Source organism: Salmo salar, chromosome ssa12, assembly GCF_905237065.1.
Source record: "Salmo salar chromosome ssa12, Ssal_v3.1, whole genome shotgun sequence".
In the NCBI taxonomy this organism is placed as follows: domain Eukaryota; kingdom Metazoa; phylum Chordata; class Actinopteri; order Salmoniformes; family Salmonidae; genus Salmo; species Salmo salar.
Genome location: NC_059453.1, coordinates 49,549,126 through 49,565,890, shown reverse-complemented (window position 1 = coordinate 49,565,890; position 16,765 = coordinate 49,549,126). Strand labels below are relative to the sequence as shown.

The 16,765-nt window shown below is 39.6% G+C and overlaps 1 protein-coding gene and 1 long non-coding RNA gene across 2 annotated transcripts in view; both read right to left on the bottom strand.

Moving 5' to 3' along the window:
• zgc:123305 (SMP2 and LNS2 domain-containing protein) overlaps positions 1-10,559 on the bottom strand; it is a 58,217-nt gene extending 47,658 nt beyond the window's left edge. The window contains exon 1 of the mRNA XM_014132086.2: positions 10,300-10,559. The gene's annotated coding sequence lies outside the window, so the exon portion shown is untranslated. The remainder of the gene's footprint in view (positions 1-10,299) is intronic.
• A 1,086-nt stretch (positions 10,560-11,645) lies between these two features.
• On the bottom strand, positions 11,646-14,123 carry LOC123725633 (uncharacterized). Its single transcript, XR_006758173.1, has 2 exons — positions 13,757-14,123; positions 11,646-13,301 (listed from the first exon to the last, which is right to left on the bottom strand). It is a non-coding gene; the product is annotated as an uncharacterized lncRNA (long non-coding RNA).
• Between the last annotated feature and the right edge of the window lie 2,642 nt (positions 14,124-16,765).

The window sequence follows — 16,765 nt, the reverse complement described above, 5'->3', positions numbered from 1 at the left end:
GTGCCTTATGGAACTGTTTCGTCGTTTTGTTATTTTTGTTTAAGTGTTCACGTTACTTCAAATAAATTAAGTATGAGCACTTTACCCGCTGCGCCTTGGTCCTACGCTTATGACATCATGAGACAAACTCTTATTCCATCATGTAACCTTGCACTGTTTGAAGAACATTCTCACTTTTGGATGTGATGCATTGGTGCAATTATTTATTTATCCCAGGAATTAAGGCATGTCAAGGAATTAAGGCTTAATGTCTGCCAATCTGCGCAACATCCTCGGAATAAAGATGACCTCGAATGTGTTCCTTTGTAAAAAATGCGGTCGAGAAGGTCAGTGTGCAAAATCCAGACAGGATAGATTGCCACGAAATAAAAAAAAGTGGTAGTGTACTGTCCTCTCAGACAAAAACGTCAAGACAGGAGAGAGAATTCTGCTGTACGATTTAGCATAGGAAGTTAGCTATCTAGCTAGCATTTGCCAGCTAGCCAAGTGTCTAGCTAGATAGCTAACAAACGTAGCTAGCTAGGTAGCACACGTCAGCTGCTGTTTTTGTTACTATTTACCATAGCACATTCTACAGAATAGACTTTCCATGCAATCTTTTCCATGTTTTCTAGTTTTCTACTTTGACTAGCAAGCTAAGTTACCTACCCTAAAGCTGGTAAATAGCTATGCTATGGTCGCTACTCGTTAGCTAACTACTGTAGCGAGCTAGCTGGGCTCACCTTTGTGTTAAGCTAGCCACAATAACGGTTCTTCTTCTTTATGATTTGGTTGGCGGATCGCCATGCCTCACTCGGCCGGCTCCCACACCTCGGCTGGCTCGTCGGGCTCCCGCGCCTCGGCCGTCTCATCGGGCTCACCCAGGTGGGACGCCGGTTGGCACCCCTGGGCGGGGGGTCATTCACATCTGCTCCCGCTCCCCCTTTCTGGTGTTTGAGGTCGCCAGGCTGCTTATCATTACGCATACCTGTCACCATCGTTCCGCGCATCAGGGCTTCATCGGACTCCATCACGTTATTAATTACCTCCCCTATATCTGTCACTTCCTCAGTTTCTTTCCTGAGTCAGCATTAATGTCGTTATGTGTCCAGACGCTGTTTGTGTTTTGTTTCCTGTCTGTTTATTCATTAAATATTCACTTCCTGTACTTGCTTCTCGTCTCCCAGCGTCTGTCCTTACAAGTATAAGGTAACATAGTGTCTAATGCTAATTTGTCATACATTCTTCTCCTCTACCACAGATTTCCACAAGGTCTCAGACTCCAGGATGGGAAAATGCTTTCAAGAAAGAAACATATGAAGATAGAGTTGTTGATTTCCATTATTACTTGTAACGTAAAAAAAATATATATATATTTTTCAACTTAGCTATCTAGGCTACTCACCATTCTATAGGCTACAGATTTGAATCACCACTAGAGTAGTTATTTCTGTTATATTTGTTTAATGTAATTAATCAAATTATTAATCTAACAATAAAAATCCTTATTATTTTGTAAGAAATGTAAGGACTTTTTGCGCGTTAAAGTTGACTAAAGTAGAAGCTAATGTTTGTAGGTATTTTCACTTGGTAATTAGTAGTAGGCCTAAATCCTGTGTAACACCTAGTAACTAGATTGTAATATCTGCATAAATACATGTACTCTGTGGTGTACTAGTGTGTTTCTTTCTCACTTGGATGGCGCTTTCAGAAGCTGATGATTAGATTGTCAAGATGGGAAACATACTAGTACAAGTAAGTACCCCTCAATATGCACTAAATCCTGTGTAACAACTAGTAGTAATTACATTGTACTTAGGCAAACATTACATGTACTATGCTTTGAAATAGTGTCTTATTCCTCATCTGGGATGACACTCATATTAGATCAGTTTTCATAAACTCAACCAAGTTAACCCAGATGGTACGCTTTATTTTGTGGGGTCAAACTATATCAGGAGGGCTTGCTCGGAACATTTGAAAATGGATTTAAAAGAACTGATTTTAGCATTAAAAGACTCCAGTACCATTGTTGGACCGCGGGTGTGAAAGATTCAGCAGACTGCTGACATTACACATCTGGCTAAAAGACTACTGTAGCTCTGCTGGAGTCACTTTTATAGATAACTTTGGCACCTTCTGGAAACAGAAGATACTCTACAGGAATGACGGAGTCCATCCAAATCATCTTGGCTCCTGGACTCTGTCCACGCATTTCAAGGCTGCGTTGAAACAATGACTGGTCAATGATCCAAGACCAGCTTGGTTAATCACTACCATTGTGACAATGAGTCGTCATAATGCTGCATCAAATGTACATGATCCTAGGGGCATTGGCAAACACAATGTAAGTAATTTAATTTATGTACCCCTAATTGCACCGAATTCTTCTGTTTATCCTACAACTATTGTATGCAGTAATCATGAGCCTATGAACCAGAGTTACACTGTTAGCACTGAGGCAGTGTGCCCTAGTAGGAAAACCACTTTCAGCTCCAATGTAAATAACATGAGTAAGTCTACCTCTGATAAGCTTCCCAGTAAAGTACTAAAAACAATCAAGCAACCCAGAAAAGTGATAAGAATAGCCCATATTAACATATGTAGCCTAAGAAACAAGGTCCATGAAATCTATAACTTGCTTGAAACAGATGACATTCCTATTCTGACTATATCTGAAACTCACTTAGATAATACCTTTGATGATATAGTGGTAGCAATACATGGTTATAACATCTACTGAAAAGACAGAAATGCCAACAAGGACGGTGTTGCGGTCTATATTCAGAACCACGTTCCAGTAAAGCTTAGAGATTATCTAATGTTAAATACTGTTGAAGTAATATGGCTACAGGTTCATCTGACTCACCTAAAGCGCATCCTTGTGGGAAGCTGCTATAGACCACCAAATGCTAAAAGTCACAATCTGGATAATATGTGTGAAATGCATGTGATATCAACAGCGAAGTATATTTTCTGGGTGATTTAAATATTGACTAGCTATCATCAAGCTGCCCACTCAAGGAAAAACTTCAAACTGTAACCAGTGCCTGCAACCTGGTTCAGGTTGTCAGTCAACCTACCAGGGTAGTTACAAACAGCACAGGAATGAAATCATCAACATGTATTGATCACATCTTTACTAATGCTGCAGAAATGTGCTTTAAAGCAGTATCCAAATCGATAAGATGTAGTGATCACAATATAGCCATATTTAGGAAAACCAAAGTTCCAAAGGCTGGGCCTAATATAGTGTATAAGAGGTCATACAATAAGTTTTGTAGTGATTCATATGTTGAGGATGTAAAGAATATTTGGTGGTCTGTGGTGTGTAATGAGGAGCAACCAGAAGCTGCACTTCACACATTTATGAAATTGCTTATTTCAGTTACTAATAAGCACTCACCCATTAAGAAAATTACTTTAAAAACTGTTAAATCTCCTTGGATTGATGAGGAATTGAAAAATTGTATGGTTGAGAGGGATGAGGTGAAAGGTATGGCAAATAAGTCTGGCAGCCCAACTGGCAAACGTACTGCAAATTAAGAAATTGTGACTAAACTAAATAAAAATAAACTATATTGTGAAACAAAGATCAATTATATAAAGAATGATAGTAAAAAGCTTTGGGGCACCTTAAAAGTGAATTTTTTGCAAAAAAAACCCCAACTCGGCGCCATCATTCATTAAATCAGATGGCTCATTCAGCCCACTGATATTGCCAACTACTTGAATTAAGTTTGGCAAGATAAGCAAACTTAGGGATGACATGCCAGCAACAAACGCTGACACTACACTTCCAAGTATATTGGACCAAATTATGAAAGACAAGAATTGTACTTTTTAATTCCGTAAAGTCAGTGTGGAAGAGGTGAAAAAAGTATTGTTGTCCATCGACAATGAAAAGCCAGCGAGGTCTGACAATCTGGATGGAAAATTACTGAGGATAATAGCAGACGATATTGCCACTCCTATTCGCCACATCTTCAATATAAGCCTACTAGAAAGTGTGTGCCCTCAGGCCTGGAGGGAAGCTAAATTCATTCCGCTACCCAAGAATAGTAAAGCCCCCTTTACTGGCTCAAATAGCCGACCAATCAACCTGTTACCAACCCTTAGTAAACTTCAAACAATTGTTTGACCAGATACAATGTTATTTCATAGTAAACAAATTGACAACAGACTTTCAGCAGGCTTATAGGGAAGGACACTCAACAAGCACAGCACTTACACAAATGACTAATGATTGGCTGAGAGAATTTGATGATAAAATGACTGTGGGGGCTGTCTTGTTAGACTTCAGTGCAGCTTTTGACATTATCAATCATAGTCTGCTGCTGGAAAAACGTGTGTGTTATGGCTTTACACCCCCTATAATGTGGATAAGGAGTTACTTGTCTAACAGAACACAGGTGTTCTTTAATGGAAGCCTATCAAACATAATCCAGAATCAGGAATTCCCCAGGGTTGCTGTTTAGGCCCCTTGCTTTTTTCCATTTTTACTAATGACATGCCACTGACTTTGAGTAAAGCCAGAGTGTCTATGTGTGCGGATGACTCAACACTATATACGTCAGCTACTACAGCGACTGAAATGACTGCAACACTTAACAAAGAGCTGCAGTTAGTTTCAAAGTGGGTGGCAAGGAATAAGTTAGCCCTAAATATTTCTAACACTAAAAGCATTGTATTTGGGACAAAACATTCACTAAACCCTAAACCTCAACTAAATCTTGTAATAAATCATGTGGAAATTGAGCATGTTGAGATGACTAAACTGCTTGGAGTAACCCTAGATTGTAAACTGTTATGGTCAAAACATATTGATACAGTAGTAGCTAAGATGGGGAGAAGTCTGTCCATCTTAGCCTTCTTAACATTATCAACAAGGCAGGTCCTACAGGCCCTAGTTTTGTCGCATCTTGATTACTGTTCAGTCGTGTGGTCAGGTGCCACTAAAAAGGACTTAGGAAAATTGCAATTGGCTCAGAACAGGGCAGCACGGCTGGCCCTTGGATGTACACAGAGAGCTACTATTAATAATATGCATGTCAATCTCTCCTGGCTGAAAGTGGAGGAGAGATTGACTTCATCACTACTTGTATTTATGAGAGGTATTGACATGTTGAATGCACCAAGCTGTCTGTCTAAACTACTGGCACACAGCTCGGACACCCATGCATACCCCACAAGACATGCCACAAGAGGTCTCTTCACAGTCCCCAAGTCCAGAACAGACTATGGGAGGCACACAGTACTACATAGAGACATGACAACATGGAACTCTATTCCACATCAAGTAACTGATGCAAGCAGTTCAATTAGTTTTAAAAAACAGAAGAAAAAAGACCCTTATGGAACAGCGGAGACTGTGAAGCAACACAAACATAGGCACAGAAACATGCATACACACAATAACATACACACACACAGATTTAGTACTGTAGATATGTGGTAGTGGTGGAGTAGGGGCCTGAGGGCACAGTGTGTTGTGAAATCTGTGAATGTATTGTAATGTTTTTTAAATTGTATAAACTGCCTTAACTTTGCTGGAGCCCAGCTAATGGGGATCCATAATAAACGCACATTTCTGGACTACAACAGTGTAAGATTGTGCCCTCAACGGCAATTGATATACAGTACCAGTCAAAGTTTGGACACACCGATCAAGGCATAAGGCGAGATCCAGATACAGGAGGCAGATGGTTGGAGTCTTATAATGTTTAATAATCCAAAGGGGTAGTCAAGAGAATGGTCGTGGACAGGCAAAAAGGTCAAAAACAGATCAGAGTCCAGGAGGTACAGAGTGGCAGACAGGCTCGTGGTCAAGGCAGGCAGAATGGTCAGGCGGGTACAGAGTCCAGAAACAGGCAAGGGTCAAAACCGGGAGGACTAGAAAAAGGAGAATAGCAAAAGGAGTACGAGAAAAACACCCTGGTTGACTTGACTAAACATACAAGACGAACTGGCACAGAGAGACAAGAAACACAGGGATAAATACACTGGGGAAAATAAACGACACCTGGAGGGGGTGGAGACAATCAAAGGAACAGGTGAAACAGATCAGGGCGTGACACACACCTACTCATTCAAGGGTTTTTCTTTATTTGTACTATTTTCTAGATTGTAGAATAATAGTGAAGACTATGAAAAAAACTATGAAATAACACACATAGAATCATGTAGTAACCAAAAAAGTATTAAACAAATCAAAATATATTTTAGATTTTAGATTCTTCAAAGTAGCCATCCTTTGCACACGCTTGGCATTCTCTCAACAAGCTTCACCTGGAATGCTTTTCCAACAGTCTTGAAGGAGTCCCCACATATGCTGAGCACTTGTTGGCTGCTTATCCTTCACTCTCATCCCAAACCATCTCAATTGGGTTGAGGTCGGGTGCTTTTGGAAGCCAGGTCATCTGATGCAGCACTCCATCACTCTCCTTCTTGGTCAAATCGCCCTTACACAGACTGGATGTGTGTTGGGTCATTGTCTTGTTGATAAACAAATGATAGTCCCACTAAGCGCAAAGCAGATGGAATAGTGTATCGCTGCAGAATGCTGTGGGTAACTATGCTGATTAATTGTGCCTTGAATTCTCAATAAATCACTGACAGTGTCACCAGCAAAGTACCCCCACACCATCACATCTCCTCCTCCATGCTTCACAGTGGGAACTAGACATGCAGAGATCATCCGTTCACCTACCCTGTGTCTCACAAAGACACGGTGGTTGGAACCAAAAATCTCAAATGTGGACTCATCAGACCAAAGGACAGATTTTCACCGGTCTAATGTCCATGGTTCATGTTTCTTGGCCCAAGCAAGACCATTCTTCTTATTGGTGTCCTTTGGTAGTGGTTTCTTTGCAACAATTAGACCATGACGGCCTGATTCACACAGTCTCCTCTGAACAGTTGATGTTGAGATGTATCTGTTACTTGAACTCTGTGAAGCATTTATTTGGGCTGCAATTTCTGAGGCTGGTAACTCTAATGAACTTATCCTCTGCAGCAGAGGTAACTTTGGGTCTTCTTTTCCTTTGGCGGTCCTCATAAGAGCCAGTTTCATCATAGTGCTTGATGGTTTTTGCGACTGCACTTGAAGAATTTTTCAAAGTTCTTGAAATTTTCCAGATAGACTGACCTTCATGTCTTAAAGTAATGATGGACTGTCGTTTACATGATTCCATATGTGTTATTTCATAGTTTTGATGTCTTCACTATTATTCTACAATGTATAAAATAGTATAAATAAAGAAAAGCCCTTGAATGAGTAGGTGTGTCCAAACCTTTGACTGGTACTGTATACTGATCAAAAATATAAACGCAACATGTGAAGTGTTGGACCGATGTTTCATGAGCTGAAATAAAAGATCCCTGAAATGTTCCATATACACAAAAATATTATTTCTCTCAAATTGTGTGCACAAATTTGTTTACATCCCTGTTAGTGAGCATTTCTCCTTTGTTAAGATTATCCACCCACCTGACAGGTGTGGCATATCAAGAAGCTGAATAAACAGCATGATCATTACACAGGTGCACCTTGTGCTGGGGGCAATAAAAGGCCACTCTAAAATGTGCAGTTTTGTCACACAACACAATGCCACAGATGTCTCAAGTTTTGAAGGAGCGTGCAATTGGCATGCTGACTGCAGGAATGTCCACCAGAGCTGTTGCCAGATAATGTCATGTTTATTTTTCTACCATAGCCTCCTCCAATGTCATTTTAGAGAACTTGGCAGTACGTCCAACCAGCCTCACAACTGCAGACCACGTGTAACCATGCCAGCCCAGCAGTTTAATGAAGTAGCCTACAAGTTGCTGCAGTTCCTTCTCACCAACTACACCATGCAGCCATCACCTGTTTTTGGTTTACCCATGCACACGTGACCAAATACATGACTGAAACAGGAACCAACTTTGCCATTATTCTAAAAGCTACAGGGGAGACAAATGAAAGTGATCTTTAACAAATTAATTGTACACCTGTTATGTTTGAAGTTTGTGAGTGTGTGATTTATAGATTTAATTTATTTAGACATTTAGAAAGAAAAACTTATGAACAGTAGCAGGTATGTTGACACTGCCATGTTGATCTGAGCCAATGACATCGATCACGTGACACCGTTCGTGACACTGGAAAAGGTACCCAATTGTCATTCTTGAGTAAAAGTAAAGATACTTTAATAGAAAATGACTCAAGTAAAAGTGAAAGTCACCCAGTAAAATACTACTTGAGTAAAAGTCTAAAAGTATTTGGTTTTAAATATACTTAAGTATCAAAAGTACATGTAATTGCTAAAATATACTTAAGTATCAAAAGTAAAAATATAAATAATTTCTAATTCCTTATATAGCAAACCAGACGGCATCATTGATTTTTTTTTTTACGGAAAGCCATGGGCATGCTCCGACATAATTTACCAACGAAGCATGTGTTTAGTGAGTCTACCAGATCAGAGGCAGTAGGGATGACCATTGATGTTCTCTTGATAAGTGTGTGAATTAGGCAATTGTCCTGTTGTGCTAAGCATTCAAAATGTAACGAGTACTTTGGGGTGTCAGGGAAAATGTATGCAGTAAAAAGTACATCATTTCTTTAGGAATGTAGTGAAGTAAATGTTGTCAAAAACATAAACAGTAAAGATAAGTTGAGATACCCCAAAAAATGACTTAAGTAGTACTTTCAAGTATTTTTACTTACATACTTGAAACCACTGAAGAATCAAAAGTGCATTGAAGCCAAATTAATTTAGTTAACTTCTACGGGATCAGTCCCTGGACATAGACATATCTGATATCGGCAGAAATCTTAAATTCTTGTTAATCTAACTGCACCTTCCAATTTACAGTAGCTATTACAGTGAAAGAATACCATGCTATTGTTTGAGGAGTGCACAATTATGAACTTGAAAATGTATTAATAAACCAATTAGGCACATTTGGGAAGTATTGATACAACATTTTGAACCGATATGCAATGGTTCATTGGATCAGTCTAAAACTTAGCACATACACTGCTGCCATCTAGTTGCCAAAATCTAAATTGTGCCTGGGCTGGAATAATACATTATGGCCTTTCTCTTGCATTTCAAAGATGACAGTAAAAAATAAATTTTAAAAACGTACAAATTTTTTCTTTGTATTATCTTTTACCAGATGGAATGTGTTATATTCTCTTACATTAATTTAAGATTTACACAAACTTCAAAGTGTTTCCTTTCAAATGTTATCAATAATATGCATATCCTTGCTTCAGGTCCTGAGCTACAGGCAGTTAGATTTGCATATGTCATTTTAGGCATTATTTTAGGCATTTTTTTTTTAAAGGGTCCAATAGTTCTTAAGATGGCGTCTCATGGAGACGTAACGTGCATTTTGAGCTACTCCAGGAAGTGACATTGCAGGCTAGCTCATTGCTGCCCCCTCTCATTGAGTAACTAAGTTGAAGCCCGACTGGGGTACTGAAGGCTGCCATTAGCAACTACATTTTGATAATATGTTCAAGGACATACATCTGGTGTATTAGAATACATTATTGGTACCATGATTGTCTTCTAAACATGTATGTATTTACACGAAGATTGACCACGAAGATTACAATATTTCCATTCACTTTAATGGATAGGGGATCCTGTTTTCGGCTAACGATGCTTGCAGTATCGCAATCGGCCTTGAACTTCTGTGACTTCAATAAGAGGGGGACATTCGTTCTCCTCTGGGTTGTTGTCATTCAATGAGAGACGACTCGTTTTCATGCACCTTTTTTTCACTTGAGAAATACACCAAAAATTGAGACCTCCTTAGCAAAAACGTCAAAATGAATTACAGATGTGTTTCTTGATGTTTCTTAGATTAATTCAGACTATTTTTGAGGAGGTGTATACTAGCTATTTTGTTGCTACGTGCCGCAAGAGGGACAAACAGTACTGTTGCCTCTTTTTTTGTTTTCTAGTTCTGCTAGGAGCCAATGGAACCTAGTATGCGGGCGGGCGCCTTTAGCCTAACTACTCAACACACCCAATGCGTGCAGTGTGCACCCATCCATGAAAATCGAGATAAGAGTAATTATCTGGGGCAAATGTAATTTGCATGCAGTAGTAGTTTAAGGAGTTTTGGAGAGGGTCAATGGACTTTATTTAAACTATCTAATTTCTTACATGGGATAGATTCATTTATCAAATGAAAAACAATATATTGCAGAAATCAGAATACTCAAAGTTGAAATCGCAATTATAGCGCTGTAACGTTATAAATCAGAAAACTATAATTATTACTGTAGTTTATCATACAAAAAGGCTTTTAATAACTTACTCTGGCCACCAGAGGGCATCCTTCGCTTGTATACAGCCCATGCAATGACTCAATGGGGCTCCAGTTTGCTCTTCACAGTCGTCGTATAAAGCAAGGTATAAGAGTTTTCATTAGTGTCATTCCAGGCAGACATTTATACCCATTGCATGTAAGCATAAAAATGGGTATAAAATAAATGGAATAACTTTCGCTGCTGTTGTTTGACTTCTTATAAGAAATTTTACTGGAACTGGAATAAAAATGTGATGTTGACAAAAGTGTTCACAAAAGTGCAAAAAATTATTTAGCTCCTCCCTCTCAAATATTGTAGATCCGTTTTATAGTGTGATTGACCAATTAAAGGCAATGTTCCAGCGGTCGTGGAGACTGCATTCACAGTAAAGGCTACATATATCGGCCCAATCGGATATTACCTTTAAATGTGAGTCGCTGGACCCGAGTTTGAGTCCCAGTCGGGGCTACCCCCTGAATTTGCTACAATATTATTCTTCGTTGTGGGGTTCAATAAAATATAAAGATAATAGTCCTAACTAATCATGAAAAATATTTCTAACAATTTCTAATGGAAATTGGGCAGACATGCATGTTTTTCCAACTTCATGGTTTTTCTCCTACCAAAATTGTAAATTTGAAGTTAAAAGCCCACTGTGTTTAAGCATAAACTGTTGTTTTATGTTTTTTTAAATAAAACATTTACATTTGAAGTACAGGTTATTTTGCAAATGTAAAATGTGGTCAATGCAAAACTATCTGGATGTATTAAAAAACATCATTTGCATAGGTCTGCTTAAAGAACCTTACATCCTTTATTCATGATTTTATACAATTCTTAAGAGAGCAACTATTTACATAAAGGTCTCGTTTTTCATCCATGCTCATTAAGACATGCTTGCGGCCAAGGCTGAAGGCAAACGAGTCGTCTTTGGGGTGTGGTTTGATCTGGGTGTTTCTTGGGTGTGTCTGTCATTCAATCACGACAAACAATTGCAGCAATGAGTACAGCGAGGTAAACTAAGCTAGCTTTGCTATGGAGAGAACAAAGTTGAGGACTTCCTGACTGACTCGCCATCTTAAGGTGGTCAGCGAATTAAATTCTATGTGTAGGCTAAAGCTTGCACTTACCTTGTGTTCAGTGGTGGAAAAGTTTTAAATTGTCAAACTTGAGGTAAAGTAAAGATACCTTTATAGACAATGACTCAAGTAAGCGAAAGTCACCCAGTAAAATAATACTTGAGTAAAAGTCTAAAAGTATCCCACTTTAAAATGTACTTAAGTACAGTGGTGGAAAAAGTTAAAGTAAATGCTATACATCAAATTCCTTATATAAAGCAAACCAGACGGCACAGTTTTTTTTATAATTTTGTTTTATTTACAGACAGCCAGGGGCACACTCCAACACTCAGACACCATTTACAAACACAGTATTTGTGTTGAGTGAGCCCACCAGATCAGAGGAAGAAGGGATGGCAACACGTTATATTGATAGGTGTGTGAATTGGACCATATTGTTGTCCTGCCTGAGCATTCGAAATGTAACAAGTACTTTGGGTGTCAGGGAAATGTATGGGAGTAAAAAGTATATTTTCTATAGAACTGTAGTGGAGTAAAATGAAAAGTTCTCAAAAATATAAATAGCAAAGTGAACTACAGATACCCCAAAAAACAACTTAAGTAGTACATTAAAGTATTTTTTACTTGAGTACTTTACACTTTTGCTTGTATTTAGCCAAGCTGACAGCAGCTAGTTAGCATAGCTTTTTAATAGCTGCAGCTGGTTATACCATCTAGCTGATATGTCTCTGTCAAATCAGTTATTGCAACATAGCAAGAGCCAGTGTCTGGAATGTGTTTCATAAGACACTCGTTCTACAACGCCTTGCTACCAAAGTAGCTTGGAACTTAGTTTCAACAAGTCATGTAAATACATGTTACCGTGGAAATAATATCGACTACTGCGAGTTGAATGCCCGAGGTCAACAGTAAGCTCAGCTGTCCTTTAACACAATATTCTATAACTGGATGGTTTTGTCTCATCTCTCCTCATGTCCGCTGTTAGATCTTTCCCGGGAGACAAATCCCAGAACTAATATCCCTACAGGTGTAGGATTAGATTCAGGCCGGTGATGCCGTTACACTATGCAACCAACTGTGACATGTTCTATGGCCCTGGGTTGGTTTGGGTTTGTTGTAACCGGTTATAGTCAGACATCAGTAGTACCACCATAACAAGTTTCCAAAGTGCTGGCTCCGTACAGGTATCTGTGAACAGTCACTGTTCTATTACCAATAGCAGTTAGAATAGGTCATATCTGGCACACAAACAGATACTATGTTGAAGTTTGAACGGGTCAGACTAAACCTACCTAATTCTGTTCTCCCCATCGACAACCGTTGCTGAGGAGGCAAGAGGTGAGGCTGGAGGTGAGGTCTTTGCCAGAGCCCCATTGATGGGCATAGCAGCGTAGATCAGCTCCTCGGTCGGTCGGTCAGGCGGTCGTACGCGCACACACAGAGCACTGATTGCATTATCAATAATGGTTATGATTAGCCTGGTGGAACCAACCTGATCACTGCGTTCACCTTTCTATTTCACTTCAAATATCATCAAATGTAAAGTGAAATAGAATGGTGAACACGGCGATCAGGTGGTTCAACCAGGCTACATTATGCCCTGGGCATTATATGCATCTAAGAAGTAGAAAATAAGCACCAAATAATGTCAGTTTACATATATTGTTTCACAATTGGCTTATCAAATGTATCAAAGGAATGAAGTGGTTTACCTTCTGTATTTGTACAAATGATGAGCCTGTGAAAGTTGTTGATGCTGACAAGTGAATGTTTCTGGACAGATACTTGCCAATATGTGGCTGACTGATCAATTCATAGGAATGCTCACAGCAATCGCTTGTCTGCATGATGCTGATGAGGGCCCCTCCCCCAGTCCATCTCTTGAACAACCGCAGCAGGCAATCTTATGAGGTGGTGTTCACTGGGAGGACCTGTGACAGGGTGATATGAGACAGCCAAGTGGAAATTGCATTTTGTTCGAAAGAAAAGGACAAGCTTTTTGCTCATGCACCTCACAACCAAAATTAGTCTACTAGTTCTATCTCTACTAGTTCTAACTAGCCTACTAGTTTATCAAGCCAGGTATTTTTTTAATACAACTTTTCACATAACACACATTACTTGTCGTTGTTAATGAAGCTGTTAGTGACTAATTACTGTCTTGATGACACTAACAGAGGCCTCATGATGGTGTGTCCTTTTCAAAGGAGTCCAGGGAGACTGGCAACAACGGAGGTGTGACAAGGGTACTTGTGTCGCATGACACACTTTTATTATGAGGCTTGCCTGACATATTGTGAAAATAGCAAGTGAACAGTGAACTCAAATATTTTTGGAGGTCGATAAACCATTGCAATCACATTTCTGGACATGTTATGCTACCCACCTTTACTTCTTCTGATAGGTCCCAGCATCCGTTCATGACCAGGGGATAAGTCTGACACCCAACTGTGCACTTTGTCTAACTGAAAAAACAGGATCAACGATTGTCATCATCCCTCAATTATAAACATATTTCGAGAAATAACGTAATCTTTTTTGGAAACTAATTCTATGCTTTACAGATGTAGACTGACTGGCTCCAGATTGGATTCGATTTTGGCAGGTGACGCCGTTACACTATGTAATCATCTGTGACATATTTTGCTATGGCCCTGGGTTGGTTTGGGTTTGTTGTACACTGTTGTAGTCAGACATGACTTAGCTAGTACCACCACAGCTGCATACAAAATATACAGTTGAAGTTGGAAGTTTACATACACCTTAGCCAAATACATTTAAACTCAGTTTTTCACAATTCCTGACATTTAATCCCAGTAAAAATGATCTGTCTTAGGTCAGTTAGGATCACCACTTATTTTAAGAATGTTACATTTCAGAATAATAGTAGAGAGAATGATTTATTTCAGCTTTTATTTTTTTCATCACATTCCCAGTGGGACAGAAGTTTACAGACACTCAATTAGTATTTGGTAGCATTGCCTTTAAATTGTTTAATATGGGTCAAACGGGTAGCCTTCCACAAGCTTCCCACAATAAGTTGGGTGAATTTTGGCCCATTCCTCCTGACAGAGCTGGTGTAACTGAGTCAGGTTTGTAGGCCTCCTTGCTCGCACACACATTTTCAGTTCTGCCCACAAATTTCCGATAGGAATGAGGTCAGGGCTTTGTGATGGCCACACCAATACCTTGACTTTGTTGTCATGAAGCCATTGTACCACAACTTTGGAAGTATGCTTTGGGTCATTGTCCATTTGGAAGACCCATTTGCAACCAAGCTTTAACTTCCTGACTGATGTCTTGAGATGTTGCTTCAATATATCCACACAATTTTTCTGCCTCATGATGCCATCTATTTTGTGAAGTGCACCAGTCCCTCCTGCAGCAAAGCACCCCCACATCATGATGCTGCCACCCCGTGCTTCACGGTTAGGATGGTGTTCTTTGGCTTGCAAGCCTCCCCCCTTTTCCGCCAAACATGATGGTCATTACGGCCAAACAGTTCTAATTTTGTTTCATCAGACCAGAGGACATTTCTCCAAAAAGTACGATCTCCCCCCCCCCCATGTGCAGTTGCAAACCGTAGTCTGGCTTTTTTATGGTTTTGGAGCAGTGGCTTCTTCCTTGCTGAGCAGCCAACTCGTTTTTCAACCACTCCACACATTTTTGTTAAACTATAGTTTTGGCAAGTCAGTTAGGACATCTACTTTGTGCATGACACAAGTAATTTTTCCAACAATTGTTTATAGACAGATTATTTCACTGTATCACAATTCCAGTTGGTCAGAGGTTTACATACACTAAGTTGACTGTGCCTTTAAACAGCTTGGATAATTCCAGAAAATTATGTCATGGCTTTAGAAGCCTCTGATAGGCTAATTGACATCATTTGAGTGAATTGGAGGTGTACCTGTGGATGTATTTCAAGGCCTACCTTCAAACTCAGTGCCTCTTTGCTTGACATCATGGGAAAATCAAGACCTCAGAAAGAAAATTGTAGACCTCCACAAGTCTGGTTCATCCTTGGGAGCAATGTCCAAACGCCTGAAGGTACCACGTTTATCTGTACAAACAATAGTATGCAAGTATAAACACCATGGGACCAGGCATGGGACCAGGCAGCTGTCATAAAACACGGCATATTTACTAGGATTAAATGTCAGGAATTGTAAAAAACTGAGTTTAAATGTATTTGGCTAAGGTGTATGTAAACTTCCGACTTCAACAGTACATAACCAGCAGTCTATTGTCTAGCTAGAGGTATACTCAACAAATTCCAATTTTGGCAGGGCATGCAAACCATAGTTGGCTGTGCATCCTTCTGGAAGCATGCATTGTCGCACGGTCAATCTGTATACGTTTTTTTAGTCTCAAAACGGCCGTGATCCTTTGAACGTGTTCGGGGCGATGAAACAACGAAGCGCCGTTCAATGAAGGGAAGCGAAGTGGGCGGAGGGGCAATTTGTACGTGGAGCTTGGCAAAGGGCATCATTAATTGTTGCCATAATTATAATCCAAACCCAACCTTCGTTTACTCGTTGTGACGCACTCAGGTTCCAAACTCTGAGACTGACTTTATGACAAATTATTCTATTTACATGTTGTAGTCAATTATGACACTAGAATAAATGGTTGACTCATATTGATGCCACATACGCTGTTTTCAAAGGGATTAGTTGGTTGTTAGGGGCAGTCGTTAATGTGATAAACAGATTTGTTTCTTTGCACCCCATGTATGGAACAATCTATAGAGTTCCCTACAACTGGATGTACTGGTGTTCAAATTGTTGGTTGGGGACATCTTTGCTGAGGAATGTCATTGTGTTTCTTGAGTGTGTTTGTATATTTGTATTTTCACATTTGAGTATATGCTGAGCTCCCTTGCAAAAGAGACATTGGTTTCAATGGTGACTCCCTGTTAAAAAAAGGTCAAATAAATACGGCTTGGCTGTACATGGTAGTTACAGATAAGGTATATACATCAATGGATACATTTGGATAATAACACCACAAAATAGATGTAACATCTGTGCAACTCAAATGTGACCAGATACTTTGTTTCTTGGCATCTATTTGCAAAAACAGTAACACGAGAATTTAAAAGGGACATTTTATTGGAACAGCGCAACAAACAAATCTCAATAAAAACACAGAACTGAGGCTACTGGCATGACAAAAGGTGTTCCCTAGAGATCCAGACAGTAGCTTGGCCATGCAAACTGCCTTTTTAAGGAGTCCACTAGGCAGCTTGAAAAACAACTAGGGGCTCTGCTTCAGAACACCACAGAACCCAGCCCCCATCTTCTCTTCCATCCCTCCCAGATACAAAAGCAGAAACCATAGACAACTCCTCTGCACGCTGCCCCTTTATTTTCTCTCTCTAAATAAGGCAGCC